At 39.5% G+C, this 15,680-nt stretch overlaps 1 long non-coding RNA gene across 1 annotated transcript; it reads right to left on the bottom strand.

Moving 5' to 3' along the window:
• Positions 1–1,295: 1,295 nt before the first annotated feature.
• On the bottom strand, positions 1,296–3,327 carry LOC143673175 (uncharacterized). Its single transcript, XR_013170228.1, has 3 exons — positions 3,119–3,327; positions 2,111–2,195; positions 1,296–1,720 (listed from the first exon to the last, which is right to left on the bottom strand). It is a non-coding gene; the product is annotated as an uncharacterized LOC143673175 (long non-coding RNA).
• Between the last annotated feature and the right edge of the window lie 12,353 nt (positions 3,328–15,680).

Here is a 15,680-nt window from a genome sequence, read left to right as displayed (position 1 = left end):
TCCACATGCCAGCTCCTTTCTGGTTTTGGCTTCTCAGTGTGCTGGCTGAAAGTGAGACTGTGGGCTGGGAAACTCTACCACCACTATGTCGTTCTTTTTTCCAAAATTTGTTCATCCTGAAGGTCCATAAACAATAGCAGGGCTCATACTCCCTTGAATATTCAGGGGAAATGATAGTGCAGTAGCATTTGTTGCAATTGGAGCAGGGAAGACCAGCAATTGCACTCCCACATATATATATCCTGGAGAAACTGTCATACATTTTGTATAAGTTTATTTAAATAACGTGTTCTTTTAATGCTGACAGGTCACAAGGAAGGAGCTCAGGCTCCCACCCCCTGCTCACCCTGTAGTCATGACCGAAACTCATGGTCCACTGGTGACCCTTTCCCTTCTCCCTCCTCCTCGCTGCAATGCTGATGCCTGTTGCCAAATTCTTTCAATACCCAGGGCAAGAAACCACATCAAAGAAGGACTTACAGAACAAACTTCACCAATAAAGAGTCAACAGGTCAGGATAGGCACAAAGAGAAGGAAGCAAAAATACTAGCCAAAGGCAACCAGATGAGTAGCCAAATGCAGAAGTCAGGACCAATAAGGGACAGCGAACTTCAGAGTATAAAAGGAGAAACACATTACACGGCAGGCGGACATTTTCTTCAGGTTCTTGGAGAAAGTGTTCCTTTACCCTTTTCCCCTTCCCACTTCCTTTTCCCCCTCCACCCCTCCTCCTCCTCCCCCTCCCTCCTTTACAATAAACCCCTTTCTACCTCAGTTCGCTGGGTTATGAGTGTTGGACCGAACCAACCCCCAATTTGTTCTAATGAATACAAATCCAATATGGTGAGTGAAGACCTACTTCAGTGGGTCATTTAGATTAGATGGTTTACTTGGAGATGTGACCTACCCACTTGTGGGTGGGACCATTTAAATAGGTTGTTCCCAGAGGGAAGTGATCCCACCAATTCAAGGTGGGTCTTAATATGCTTACTTGAGTTCTTTAAGAATTTTTTGAAAAAGGCTCATAACTGACACAAACCAAGAACTTTGGAAACGTAGAAGAAAATGCTCCAGAGGAAGCTGTTTAAAACCAGAAGCTGGGGGAGGAGGCACAGTAGATGTCACCAGTTGCCTTCCTACATGACAGAGAAATCATGATTACCGTCAGCCTTTCTTCAGATTCTCTAGTGTCTTAGTTTGGTCATTTTTATGGTCATAGATCTGTAAACTTATAACTTAGTATATCCCCTTGTATAAGCCAACTCATTACTGGTATATTGCATTTTGAGAGCATTAACAAATTGAAACACCAACTCTTCAGGAACTTTCTCTTTTTGTGGTTCCTTCAAATACTTAAGTTCTATGTCATGGAGAAGATTCTGAGCTAGAACACAGCATGATTGTTGTGTGGATATTCACAGGAATTTCCTAATGCCACTTTTGGGGGAAGCTACAGGCCCATTCAAGGGAGTTAGGGGGAGGCTGTCCTGTTAGTGGAAGAAATGGTAGGCATTTGGAGGAGGAACTGCTGAAAAGGGAAGAGGACCTGAGAACTACAGGCACCCACCATCTCCTCTTACAAGATTCCTGCTCCTAAAGTCAAGAACTGTCAGAGAACAGTTATTAAGAAAAGATAGAAGATGTCAAAGTTGAGAATTCGTTCTGGGAGGAAACAGTATTAGAATCATTAATTCCAGGGCTTCAGAGAAGATAAGAGGTCCTGTTGGAGACAAAAAAAAAAAAAAGATTTACTCTTAATCCGTTTTCCCCTTGACTCAAGGTGGAGAAATTACAAAAAGATCACATTGAGAATTCCTTTGTTCTAAGATTCCATAGAGGTAACTGTATTTAAACATTAGAAGAAGATGCAATAAAAATATTGGCCATTTATACAGGCTTTAAAAATGTCTAAGCTCTCTTCTGATTTGCAAAGCTCTCCAATTTCCAGAAGAGCAAATGAAGTTCAGAGCATTTAAAGGGTTTACCCAAGATAGAAGATGATGGTGCAAAATTGCTGGTGACAGAAACAGTCATCCTGTTACCCCCTCCCCTCCAGCCTTGTGCCTCACCACCACCTGCCCCTGTACTCTTCTTGAGGAGAGATCCTTACCTGATGAAGCTGAAGCTGAAGCAATGGCCACAAGGACAGGAAATGAGAGAAATGGGCTGTTGAGCAAGCATTTGGGAGGATCCTCCTGTCAAGGAATGTGAGAGGTTCCAAATCCAGTACAACACTTTCCATGTAGCACCTACTATGTCCCTGTGGGTGACATAAGGAAACAAAGCCAGGGGCAGAGGCAGGGCAGGTATATGAGTAATTATTACCACTTTGAATAACAATGAGATGTTCATATTCAGGGAATGGGGTTCTTTCAGAGGTGAGATTCTAGGGATGGAAAGGAGTTATAGGTGAGGAAATACTTCACAGAAGAACACACAGTTTTGAAGGATGAGTAGGGCTCTTCCCAGGGAAGAAAGTATTGGGAGAGGATACCAGACATGGAAAATAACTTGTCCAAAGCACAAAGGCTGGAAATATCATGGTGTGTTCCTGGCAATTACAAGTATTTCAGTTTTGCTGGTCAGAGGACGAGAGAAGAGGAGGCACATAAGCCTGACTATCAGGCAGCTGAATCTTGGAGGATCTGAGGTACTGTGTGAATGGCTGGGACTTTGGGAATGCCTAAAGGCCAGCTCCTCATGGAAGTGATATCTCTCTGTCTCCAGAGGAAAGAGGAGATGGGCAAGGAATCCTCTAGGAAGCACTAATCTTGGCCAGATATGCTGAATCCTAAAGTGGGTAGCAACTGTGGGGTCAAGGTAGGAGTGGACCAGGAGACTTGGAGATGAAACAGGATAATATTGCATCCCACATCTGGCAAGACAGAGAGCTCATGGCTTGGCTGAGCACTGAAGGAGGTGGAATAAAAGAAAGTGATCTCCCTCTATGGTGACTACTGGTCCATAAGCAAGAAGAGGAATTCACATGAAAGAAAGAAGGAACATATTAGATATATAACAGCAGGTTGTAGACTGCTAATGGGTAAAATACTGGGATATGACAGCCACAGGGAACTGGGGGCTTCGGTGCTTGGAGATGTCAGAGAGAAGAGACTACCTGACCATTTCTTGACTCCTTTGCCTGCTCAAGCACCCCTTATATCGACATCTCCTCCATTCCCAGTAGATCCCCTTGTGGCTGCAAGCTGTTACTGCAAATTGGCACTTGAAAGACTGGAACCAAGTCTGAGGCTGTCACAGTTACCCTTTCCCTTTGTCACAATGCAATTAACCTACTGCTGATTCATTGGCAGCTAACCCAGTCCCTCGGGGGCAGCAGCCCCTACAGCTGTGGTCCTCCAGAGGTGTGAACAATTGATATTCTCACTTTCATTTTAGCAATTCTGATAGTTCTTTATAAAAAATGTTAAAATATGCTTTAAAAATGTAATATGGTGACCCACAGAAGACGTCAGCCTTGCTGCAATGTCCTAAAGGGGAAATATCAAAAGTGTGCTACAAAATCAGCTTTGAAAGTTCACAAGACTCTAAAATCTCATTCACATATGTTTAAGGATTTGTCTCTACTATTTGAGGTTTGGGAGCTTATTTTCTTAAACCTATCCTATTATCAAATTCCAGAAATTTTTGCTTCATAAGCAATTAACTCAATATTGTTTTGCTTGAAACAATCATTTTCTTATATCTCATAAATTCCTCTGTACTAGGAATTGGGGGTGGGCTCAGTAGGGTCCTTCCGATGCCTCATAGCCTCAGCAGAGGCACAGATGTTGATCAATCATGCCAAGCTGCAGCATGGGCTTGTTTGGAGGGACCAAGGTAGCTTGATTCATCCACCTTGTGGCAGCCTGGGAAATGGCTGGAATTGTCAATATTAGATGCCTAAATGTGGTTTCCCTGACATGATGGTGTAAGACTAGACATGCCTTAGAGTAAGTGTCCCAGGATAACTGAGTAGAAGCTACATCTTACCAAGGCTCAGAAACCACACAGAATAACTTCTATTACATTTTATTGGTTACAAGCAAGTCATATGGCCAGCCCTGATTTAAAGGGAGAGAAATTAGACTCCACCTTTTCATAGAGAAATGATAAGTCTACATTGTAGCAGCCTTCATTGGGCTAATTGTGGTGGCCACCACAATGTATCTTTTGCACTTTCCCTCCTCCTTACCTCCCTCTCTTTACACTCTTCTTTTCTGCCCTTCTTCACTTCATTTCCTTCTTCCCTTCTTCCCTCCCCTTTTGGCAAACTAAACTCACAAGGACTCTCCCTAGACATTACTTAGTCCCTTTCTCCCCCACCCTTCCCCACACATCTTCAATCTCTTCAACTCCTGAGTGAGAGGTAGCTTGAGGGACCCCTAGAAACAGCATATCAGCCTGGAAGGCTTTGCTGATTCTAGATGCCTTTTACACATGAAGGGGTTGAGGCCCAGAGAAGACCAGAGCATTTCCCAGGGTCCTATTCAAACAAATAGCAGAGTTCTGGCTAGTACACCACGATATAGTGGAGTCTTAAAGGTTCAACAGGTTGCTTTCCATTTTTGACTGACTGAGACTAATGCCACTTGTCTCTGTTTAACATTCATTGCCTCACCATTATGATTTTCTTGAGTGCTTGGTCAAGCAGTCTTCTGTACCTAGAGGAACCATTCTCAGCCCTAGCCTGGCTCCCAGACATCAGTGATGGATGAGGGACCCTTTAGGGCAAAAGCCATGCTTTATTGGGTTCTAGGTCCCCAGGCTTAACATATACATGGGGCATAATGGCGCACAAAGGAGCTTCAAAAATGTTTGTTATATAGGTCTCAGCTCATCACTAGTCATTCTTCTGCGTCCAGGCCCAATTCTTGCCAAGAACTTTGGCCATCCACGAGTTCCTTCCTCCCACACTTCTGACCTCACTGGTGGGAGGTCTAGGGCATGGAGAGATAATGCTAATGATTTCAGTCCCTCTTTGCCCACAGACACCAGATGAGCCAAGCTACCCCAGGGCCTCGCTCATATGGAGGCCCCTGGGCTCTTGTTCCTGCTGGTGTCCTTTCCACTGGCCCACGCATTTCTTTCTGACAAACAAATAAATGGGCAATTCCTTTCTCTTCACACTCCCCTTCTGAGGAAAAAAGGAAAATAAGGAAAGGAAGAAAAATCATTAAACCAAGAGAAAGAACATAAACTGAGGGTGTAATTTCACAGCTTCTCTGTGGCCAGAACACATGATAGTCCCTTATCCATGTGGCCTGCTGCTGTGGCTGCTGAAACTTGAGCTGGAACTCTAGGAATAGGAATTGAAAGCATGATAGAAGGTAGGAACAGAGGTGGCCACCTGGAAAATTTCAGCCTGGATTCAACCTAGCCACAGAGAAGAGGGTCTGAAGGGGTTGTCCTGGCATCTCCAAAACACATACACACATAGAGTCTTCTATGAATTACAACACTAGTGTTGTTGATTTGCTTGATGACTATTAATCAGTCTAACCTGAGAGCATTTAGATGGTCCCAGTTGTCTTTGTGAAACCAAGTATTGTGGTGATTTAGAACAAGGGCTCTAGAGACAGCTGGACCTGGATTCAAAGGCTGCCTCCACCACCTATTAGTGCTGCCACTGAAGGCAAGTGGTACAATTTCAGTTTCTCTACCTAGAAAGTGAGGGCAGGGACAATAATACCAAACTCAATAGGTTCTGATGATAATAGTGAAAAGCACAGATAGCATGGTGCCTAGGAGAAGTGACTTTTAAAGTTTTTGTTAGAGGCCATCCTTGAGATTTGATGAAAGGTTGAGCTACGCATCAAGCCTGCCAATTCTTGCTTATTCAATAAAATTTTAAAAATGAGCTCAAATGGGAAAATTTGTCCTGTCATCTGGATGTCTATAATCTTTGTTTAGTTGCTGAATGTTTGAATTTAGGGGGCAGAAAATAAGCACCTGCACAAAATTATCCATTTTATTTTGGCATCGACCTAAATGCATCCCTAGCAGGATGAGCTCATCCTCTGTGGAAGCAATGCACTGTGTGTAGGGGAGGATGGTGGTCCTGCACTGAGGGGACAGCTGGGGGCAAGGACAAAGACTATGTGAAAGTAGCAGCTCACAAAGGGCAGCAGAGTATAAACTCAGCTGTGCAAGGGGAATAGGCTGAGTAGTTATTTCTCTCACCAGCTCTGCCGTGAACCTGTCGAAGCTCACTCTCCAGCTCCATGGCCTAGGAGAGATTAGGTCTGAGGTCCAAAGTCCCTACTGCAACCCCTACCCCAGTAATACTCTGTGCCCCCACCACCCACCTTGCTCCCTGGGAGGCTCTGAAGCATAACAGGTGCCCTCTGGGGTGGAACGACTTTAGGAAACTGCTGGGAAGCCACCTCTAGGACTCAGTGCCTGTTCATCCCCTATCTGCCAACCAGATCAAGGAAGACCCAATGACCAACCTTGCCAGTGCTCCCATTGCAACACAAGCTTGCCATGAGCAGTGACTTTCTGCTTGCATATTCCTCTGTTCACACCTAGGACTACCCCTGACAGAGCCCAGTCTTCCCTCAGCCAGACTCAGAATGGTTTTGCCATGATAAATGTGCTGGTTTGAACCCCAGAAATGCCTTGTTCTTTTACTACAAGTCCAATATGGTGAGTGCAGACCTATTTTGGTGGGACATTTAGATCAGGTGGCTTCCATAGAGATGTGTCCCACCCAACTGTGAGTGGGACAATTAAAACAGATTGTTCCATGGAGATGTGATCTCACTAATTCAAGGTGGGTCTTAATCTGCTTACTTGAGTCCCTTGAGAGGGAACCATTTTGAAAGAGGTTCAGAACAGACATAAACCAAGAAATTTCGAGATGTAGAAGAAAATGCTCCAGAGGAAGCTGTTTAAAACCAGAAGCTGGGAGATGAGGCAAAGTGTATGTCATCTGTTGCCTTCCCACATGGCAGAGAAATCATGATTACCATCAACCTTTCTTCAGATTCAAAATACTTTCTCTGTTGCATTAGTGTGGACATTATTATGGCCATAGATCTGTAAACTTGTAACTTAATAAAAGCCAACTCATTACTGACTGGTATGCTACATTTTGACAGTTTTAGCAAATGGAAATACCAAATCTTCAGGAACTTTTTTTCTTTTGTGTTACTTTCAAAGCCCTAAGTCCTATGTCATAGAGAAGATTCTGAGCTAGAACACAGCATGGTTGCTGTGTGGCTATTCACAAGTATTTCCTAATGCTGCTTTTGGGAAAAGCCACTGACCCATGTAAAGGAGTTGGGGGAGGGTCTCTTGTTAGTGGAAAGAATGGTAGGTGTGCTGGTTTGAATCTGTGGGGTACTCCAGAAAAGCCAAGTTCTTTAATCCTCACTCAATATTGCTGGGCAGGAGCTTCTTGATTGTGTCCATGGAGATGTGACCCACCCAATTGGGGGTGGCAATTTTTGATTAGATAGTTTCCATGGATATGTGCCTGGAGCCCTTTAAGAGGGTACCACTTTGGAAAAAGCTTTAGAACACATGTAGCCAGAGATATTTGGAGATGAAGAAGGAAAATGCCCACTGGGGTGCTCATGAAACATGAAGCTGGAAGAGAAAGCTAGCAGAATTTACCATGTGGCCTTCTAGCTGAGAGAGAACCCCTGAACTTCATCACCCTTTCTTGAGTGAAAGTAACCTCTCATTTGTGCCTTAATTGTACATTTTCATGACCTTGCCTTAATTTGGACATTTTCACAGCCTTAGAACTGTAAACTTGCAACTTCCATTTCTGGCATATCACATTCCGACAGCTAACAAACTAGAACAATAGGTATTTGGAGGGGGACACTGTTGAAAAGGAAAGAGGGCCTGAGAATTACCTGCACCCACCATCTGCTCTTACAAGATTTCTGCTCCTAAGAAGGAGAAATATTTGAGAAAAGTTCTTAAGAAGGTGTTCTAGTTTGCTAGCTGCCAGAAACAGAATGACTTTTAAAAAGGGGATTCATTAAGCTGCAAATTTATAGTTCTAAAGCCATGAAAATGACCCAGTTAAAGCAAGGATATAGAAATGTCCAATCTAAGGCATCCAGGGAAAGATACCTTGGTTCAAGAAGGCTGATGATGTTCAAGATTCTGCTCTCAACTGGGAAGGCACATGGAAAACATGACTGTGTCTGCTATCTTTCTCTCCAGGCTTTTTGATCCATGAAGCTCCCCCAGGGGCATATTCCTTATTCATCTCCAAAGGTCCCTGGTTAAGTGGGCTCTTCTGGTTCTCATGTCTCTCAAGCTTTTTCCAAAATATTTCCTCTTCTAAAAGTTTCCAGTAAAGTAATCAAGACCCACCTGGAATTGGTGGAGTCATATCTCCTTTTAATCAAAGGTTAATATCCACAATTAGGTGCATCATCTCCATGGAGGTAAACTAATCAAGTCTCAAACCTACAGTACTGAATAGGGTTAAAAGAAATGGCTGCTTCCACAAGATGGATCAAGATTAAAACATGGCTTTTCTAGGACACCTAATCCTTTCAAACCAGCACAGAAAAGATAGAAGGTGCCAATATTAATTTGTGAATTTTCTCTGGGAGTAAACAACCTTAGAACCCTTTCCCAGACTTCAGGGAAACTAGCATGTATGTGTATGTGGAGGGTGGGGGGAGCTGCTGGCATACAAAATAATTCTTTACAACTTGACCAGTTTTCCCTTTGACTCAAGGTGGGGAAACAAAAAAAAATTCACATCACATTCTTTTCATTTTTTGATTTCCACAGAGGCAACTGTATGTAAACACTAGAAGAAGAAGATGCAATAACAATATTTCCATAATTTTTGGCCATTTTTACAGCTTGTTAATAAAATGCATATGCTCTCATCTGATTCTCCCAGAACTTGCTTGATATTGGAAGAGTGAAACAGTAAAAGAATGTTCCACATTTGCCCAATAAGATGTCCCCACTGCCTTTTGGGAAGATTTACTGGCCTTTATAAAAGACCCATTTATATACTGTGAAAAAGCTGCTTTCAACTCTTCCACCAATCTTCTAAAAGAAAGCTTTTGTCACATTTAGCTATCTAGATGTAATGAGGTTGCTGATCTATGATTAATAGAAATAGAAAATCAGATTTCTTCTAATGCCCACTTGTTAGAAAAAAAGCCATAGAAATGGCTTTTTGAAGTGGCTTTGGAGTTGGAATTTAGACTGCTTCTGGAAGGAACACTAGATGACATACGTCCACTGGCTCTGTGGGCCAGGTGACATGGAACTGTAGGCTGAGAAGAGGAAGAGGAGAAGGTTCTATGCCAGACTGGTCATGTTTAGAAGATATTTTCATACTATAACCACTATTCAGTGTGTGAACTTTATTCTTCACTACTCTCTACATAGTCTCTAAGTACTTTTTGTAATATCTCCTCCTTCTAGATGTTCTGAAGTGCCTGGCATTTTAGAAGCAGAGGTAGTGAAAGTACACATTTTGTACTTATCTTTTTGTTAAAATTCATATGAAATATTGTGGGTTTTTTTTAAAAAAAAGTATAACAAAGAAACTATTCCAAAAGCTGAGCATCAATAACAGGGACATATAATGGGTATGGAATTTTTTTTTTTAAGAAATGAGAATGTTCACATTATTGATCATGGTGGTGAATGCATAACTATGTGATTATGCTGAGAACCACTGGTTGAGCACTTAGGACAGATTGAATGATGTGTAAATGAAAGTCATTTATAAAAATGTTAAAAGGATAGTAATTTTTTAAATAAACTACTCAGGAGTGAATTCACACTGCGGTTAAAAGGAGCATTAGTGGTTAAAGCTACTGACAGCTAACATTTACTGAGTCAGGCACTATGTAAGTAACATGGGTTATCGCATTGACGCCTCAAGGCAACAGTTACTATCTCCATTTTCCAGATGAAATGGGGAGTTAGGCAACTTGCTTAAGTAGCATGTTTTCAACTGTAATATTTCTAAGCAGGTGTGTGTTTTGTGTGTATGTGTGTGGCAAATGCACATAACATTAAATTTACCATTTAAACCATTTTAAAGTGTACCATTCCGTTCACTAAATACATTCACAGTGTTGTGTAGCCATCACCGCTATCTACTTACAGTATATTTTCGTGACCCCAAATGAAAACTCCATACCTATTAGCAATCATTTCTTTTTCCCCACTCCCTGCTGCCCCTGGCAACCACTGATCTTCTGTTTCTTTAGATTTTCCTATTCTGCATATTTCATATAAACTGAATCATGTGATATGTGGTCTTTTGTGGCTGTCTTCTTTCACTTAGCAAAATGGTTTCAAGGTTTGTCCACGTTATGCCATTTAACTGCAGGAAGGACAATATCTAAACTTTTCTAGAGTTCTTTCCACTTTCATTTACCTAAAAAATATAGATTTTTATAGTATGCATAAGAAGCTACAGTAATTTAAGGTTGGAAGTATTTTTTAAAACTCAGGTCCTTTAAATTCAACAATAATGAAATGATTTAAATGAGTATGAATAATATTTATGAACTTCACTGACTTAATTTTTCTTAGATGAAGTAGGGAGAAAATATGCCATTTGTTTATATCTTAGCACTCATTCATGGATTAAAAGGATAATATAGCAAATCTGAGCAAAACCATTTTGAGAAATATACAGTCCTATGGAAATTCAAGGCATTGTTATTATTGCTAATGTTTTAAATATTCGTTATTATTGTTCTTAATACTGCCACTATGCTAGAATATATTTATAACCTGTTCTAAAAGACTGAAAAACCAATGACAAAAAAATGAAAAAATTATCAGTTCCTTGAGAGAAACAATGTCTTATTTCTCCTCATATTCTCTGTCTTTATTTTGTCATTGATACAATATTGTTAGCACTTAATAAATATTGATGACATTGACAACAAAATAAATATATATTTATATACAGATATATTACACAATTGATATAATAGATAATATGAAATTTCAAAGTCTGAGAGTCATTGATTCTCAGGGTTTGGGGCCTATGCAGTGGTGTGGCTCTCTCCAAATGCTACCTTTTCTTGAAGTCACCCTCTCTAAACACTGGGGCTGCACCCCGGCTCCAACCCCTGAACAGTGTTGTGGCAGCCAAGCTCTCCCCAGCCCCCAAGGAATGTGCCTCTCCCAAGGTCTGGGGCACAACTCTGCCCAAACAGCAAGGTAGAAGGCCCACCCTCTGCCTTCAGGGCTAACTCACCCTCTCCAAGTGCTTATGTGGGTCTGATCTCCTGGCTGGAGTTTTCTTGTCTTCACATTTTAACTTCCATGGTTCTGTCTCTGAAGTTATTTTTTCTTCAATTTGTCTCTTTTCTGTTCCTTTTAGTCCAGACTGGTAGTCTGGACAAGGATGGTATCAATTGAGAAATAGGTGCTGCGTAGAACAGTGTTTCAGGTTTTTATTGAAATTTTATATTTGTGGCTTCCAGGTTTTGGGTCAAAAAGCTTCCAGCTCTCTGGCTTACAATTGTGGTAAATAAATTGATATATACACCCTAAACATTCATGTCAAACACCTGCTAACTGGATGTGTTCAAAACTAGACTAGGTGGGAAAATAACTCAAAGTTTATGAAAGAAAGATCGGAATTCCTCTTGATTGCTGAAGTGCTTTATAGCAAACACAGTGATGGACAGGAAGACAAAAAATCAGATGATGAAAGAAAGTCTTCAAAGATGGCTTCATTTACAAAGACTAATCATTTTGGAATTTATATGAAATTTCAATAAAATTCACAAAATTGTTTAATGCTGTATATTCTAGAAAACAGTATCAATCAAAATGTAAAAGTTGAAAAAATCTATAGATATCTATTTTTAATGATTTTTTTTTTGCATGGACAGGAACCAGTAATTGAACCTGGGTGTTCAACATGGCAGGCAAGATTTCTACCACTGAACCACCATCACACCATCCTAAGATATTTATTTTGAAATGCCGGTTTCCTGGGGTGAACAAAAAATGGAAGAGAATTCCATCCAAGGTATTAGAATATACTATTAAGAAAGATGTTTCAGTCTACCAATTAAGATTCTAGACTTAGGTGTCAGAGTATGGGGTTTGAATACTTTATCAACTCTAGCAGTGAGATTAGCAAGATAATTGAAAGAACTGTGACTCAATTTCCTCATCTATAAATTACTGATATTAATAGCAACTTCTGCAAAGCAACTACTTAACTCTCAAAAGTACTTAGAACAATGGCTCATACAGCATAAATACTATACATGTTTGTCATTATCAGTATTAACATTATCAAGTTTACTAATATATGTAGTAGTAGTAATAAAATCAGACTGTAGAAAATAAATCAGAAATGGAGAAGAAAAAAAGAAGAGAATAACCAGAAGTTAGAAAGAATGTTGCATCAGAATCTTGTAGAAAATTATATACAGAAATATAGTTAAACTGTGGTCAAAATAAACTTGATAAGATTTTAAGGAAACAGGCTCAGAACTACAAGATAGGGGTTTGGGAGAAGCTGATTATAGTTTTTGGAACACAAATCAAAGAAGAAGCTAAGTTCCCAGACCCCAAAATTGCAGTACTGTGTAAGCTATTCAGAGAATCATGAATAAGGAAAAATATTTGGAACGCAATCAAAAAAGTGATTTAGGTCACAGGAAAAATCCAAAACTTAAGTATTGGAGCAAAATATCAGAACAGACTGAAAGAAAGACTTACTTGAGGTTTTGAACTCTAAATTTTGCCTATGGCTTCCAAAATATCTTTAGTTAATTGAATGTAGATTGAAAACTTCTTCTATTATCAGCCCTGTATCAGTACTTATCAGAAGTTATTTTCAGAAACAAAGAAAAAAAGTCAAATTTACCTCTTTCCCTTCCTTCCTTCCGCCTTTCCTTTCCTTGAAACATGCTGCTCTTTCTCTCTTCCCCTCTTCCTCTTTTACTCCTTTCCTTCCTCTCTTTTTTCTATTTTTTCCACTCAAAAAAAATATTTATAGAGCAACTACTAGATGCCAGTCATTGTTCCAAGAGCTGGCAAGAGAGTATCAAAAAAGAGAGATGACTCTGCACTCATAGAGCTTATGTTCTATTAGAGTAAGACCAAAATTTAGTATGTATGCAATGATATCTACTTTGGGAAAAACTAAAACAGGATGAGGAGATAGATTGGGGGTGTTTGGATGTTGGAGTCATTTCAGTGCGTAGTCAGAGAGAGCTGTTGTGATAAAGCGGCACTAAGCACAGGGTAGATGGAAGTGAGGAGCTGAAGATCCTGAGGAGGGTGGGAGCAGAGGACCAGGAAAGGGGAAAGCAAGAGAGAAGGCCTTGGCGTTTGGGCCAGAGGAGAAGCCTCTCTCTGCTGCCTTCACGTGCAAGGAGGATTAATTTTATGCCGATCCAATGAACTACAGAAATCATCTGTCACCAGGGAAAAAAATAAGGCAATAATCTTGAGTAAAGTCTTTGCTGTTTTATTCTCTAGTAATATTTATTTATTAAATATGTTGATTCTAATGAGGCTACACAGAAACACCATTATGTGACAGTGTTTTCTTTTCAGTTTTACCTTAGAGAATTTTCTTCAGTTTAAGCTTATTTAAAAACTTAACTTTGAAATATTTAGTTTCTTTGCTGGCTGACAAATCAATTTTAAGAACATTAAAATTTAAGACAATTAACTTTAGAAATATTATTACAAATATTTTCTAATTTAATAGTTTATATTTAGACATTTCAACTGCATAGGGATCTTTAAATGTCATAGTAGTCTTTTCCAACAAACCTTGCTACACTAAATTGTATCAGTCTGCTGGAAATTTAGAACTATTCCAATACACATAGTAATTGTTCTACTTTGAGTTCATTTGAATTTATTTTATAGGAAAAACAATGAACATACATAACTCTAATTCTGCTTTCTAGGATTCAGTTAGATCATCTTTCAAAGTGTTTCTACCAAGGATGCTTCCAGTACGTTGGTACAATTCCCTGATTGTTTTTTTAATCATACGTTTCAGTTAAGAATGTGATCCCATGCAAAACTATCTTTCCATACTGAAAATATAATTATGACAATCTACTAAGGTTAGAATAATAATTTTGAATACTATGAAGTTTCATCCAAATTAATTATTTTTAGAGATGTGCTAAATTAATGCCAAATTAACTTCAGAGCCAACTGAAGTCAAATCGATATACAAACCACACAGCGAATACCTCTAAGAACAGTCTTAATAGATGTTAGCTGCCGTAAACTTTGAACATGTTATAATTCAGAAGATAATTCTCTTTAAAGTAATTTCTCACATCATACAAATTTAAGGACATTTCCTAGAAAGCATTCCTTTCCAATTTCTTCAATATTTTTAGTGAAACAAAATTTCTATTGGGAATAACACAACAAACCATATCATTCAGCTTTGGTTGCAACTCTTTTATCTACTGAAAAACATTTTGTCATTTTAAGGGAAATAATTTAATCACAAAGGGAGAGTGAAGAGAATATGAAAGAGATTCTTGATCATTCTACTTCTAATTGTAGAGTGCTTTTGAATTACTAGCTAAGACAAGAATTTAGTATTCTTACATTATAAAGAATGTTACAAATTGTTACAAATGGCTTAATTGCATATGCTTTCTGTCTTATTATTGATGATAACCTACTCTTAGGTTCTAATAAAAATAAATTTGTACAGAATCTTAACCAACAGTAAACCAGTAAGACAATAGTAAAAGTTAATCATTTCTTTTTAGTGCCCAATTTGAGATAAGTGAATATGGTCCCAGTTATTCCCCTAAGCAGAAGATACGAACACTACATCCTGCCAGTTTCTGGTTATACACACCTGTTCTAGTTTGCTAGCTGCTGGAATGCAACACATAAGAGATGGATTGGCTTTTAATAAAATGGGATTTATTTCATTAGTTCTTCAGAGGAAAGGCAGCTAACTTTCATCTGAGGTTCTTTCTTTCATGGGAAGGCTCAGAGTGATCTCTGCTGGCCTTCTCTCCAGGCCTCTGGGTTCCAACAACTTTCCCCAGGGTGTTTTCTTTCTGCATTTCCAAAGGCCTGGGCTGAGCTGTGAGTGCTGGGATGGGGTATGCTGATCTGCTTGGGCTGTGCTATGTTGAACTCTCTCATTTAAGCACCAGCCAATTAAATCAAGCATCATTCATTATAGCAGGCACACCTCTTAGCTGACTGCAAATGTTTTCAGCAACAGATAGGGTTCATGTACCATTGGTTCATGTCCACAGCAACAGCACTAGGTACCTTCACCTGGCCAAGTTGACACCTGAACCTAACTACCACAACACCTTATACACTATACATCATTTATGTAGATCTAGCGGAGCACAATAATTTAAAAGTAATCCTCATTGGTAATCCTCACAGCTTGAGTATTAGATTTCTAAATTAATAATGTCTAAATCCATGCAAAATTACAAAATATATCTATACCATTTCACTCTCTTGCAAAATAATCCCTTTTATTACATTTATTTTTTTCAGTGTTTTTTTGAATATGCAATTGGCCTGAAAGACATGAATTAGGGTCTTATAACGTTTAGTTCAGATGCTGGCTTTCTTGTACACATCTACATTTCTTAAAACATTGGCCTTGGTATCCTAACGTCTTTCACTAAATAAACATTAGCTGCTTTGGAATCGTAAAAGTCATTTGTTGTTGTTTT

The sequence above is a fragment of the Tamandua tetradactyla genome, unplaced genomic scaffold (genome assembly GCF_023851605.1).
Source record: "Tamandua tetradactyla isolate mTamTet1 unplaced genomic scaffold, mTamTet1.pri scaffold_167_ctg1, whole genome shotgun sequence".
NCBI classification, from domain to species: domain Eukaryota; kingdom Metazoa; phylum Chordata; class Mammalia; order Pilosa; family Myrmecophagidae; genus Tamandua; species Tamandua tetradactyla.
This window is presented reverse-complemented; position numbering and strand designations above follow the sequence as displayed.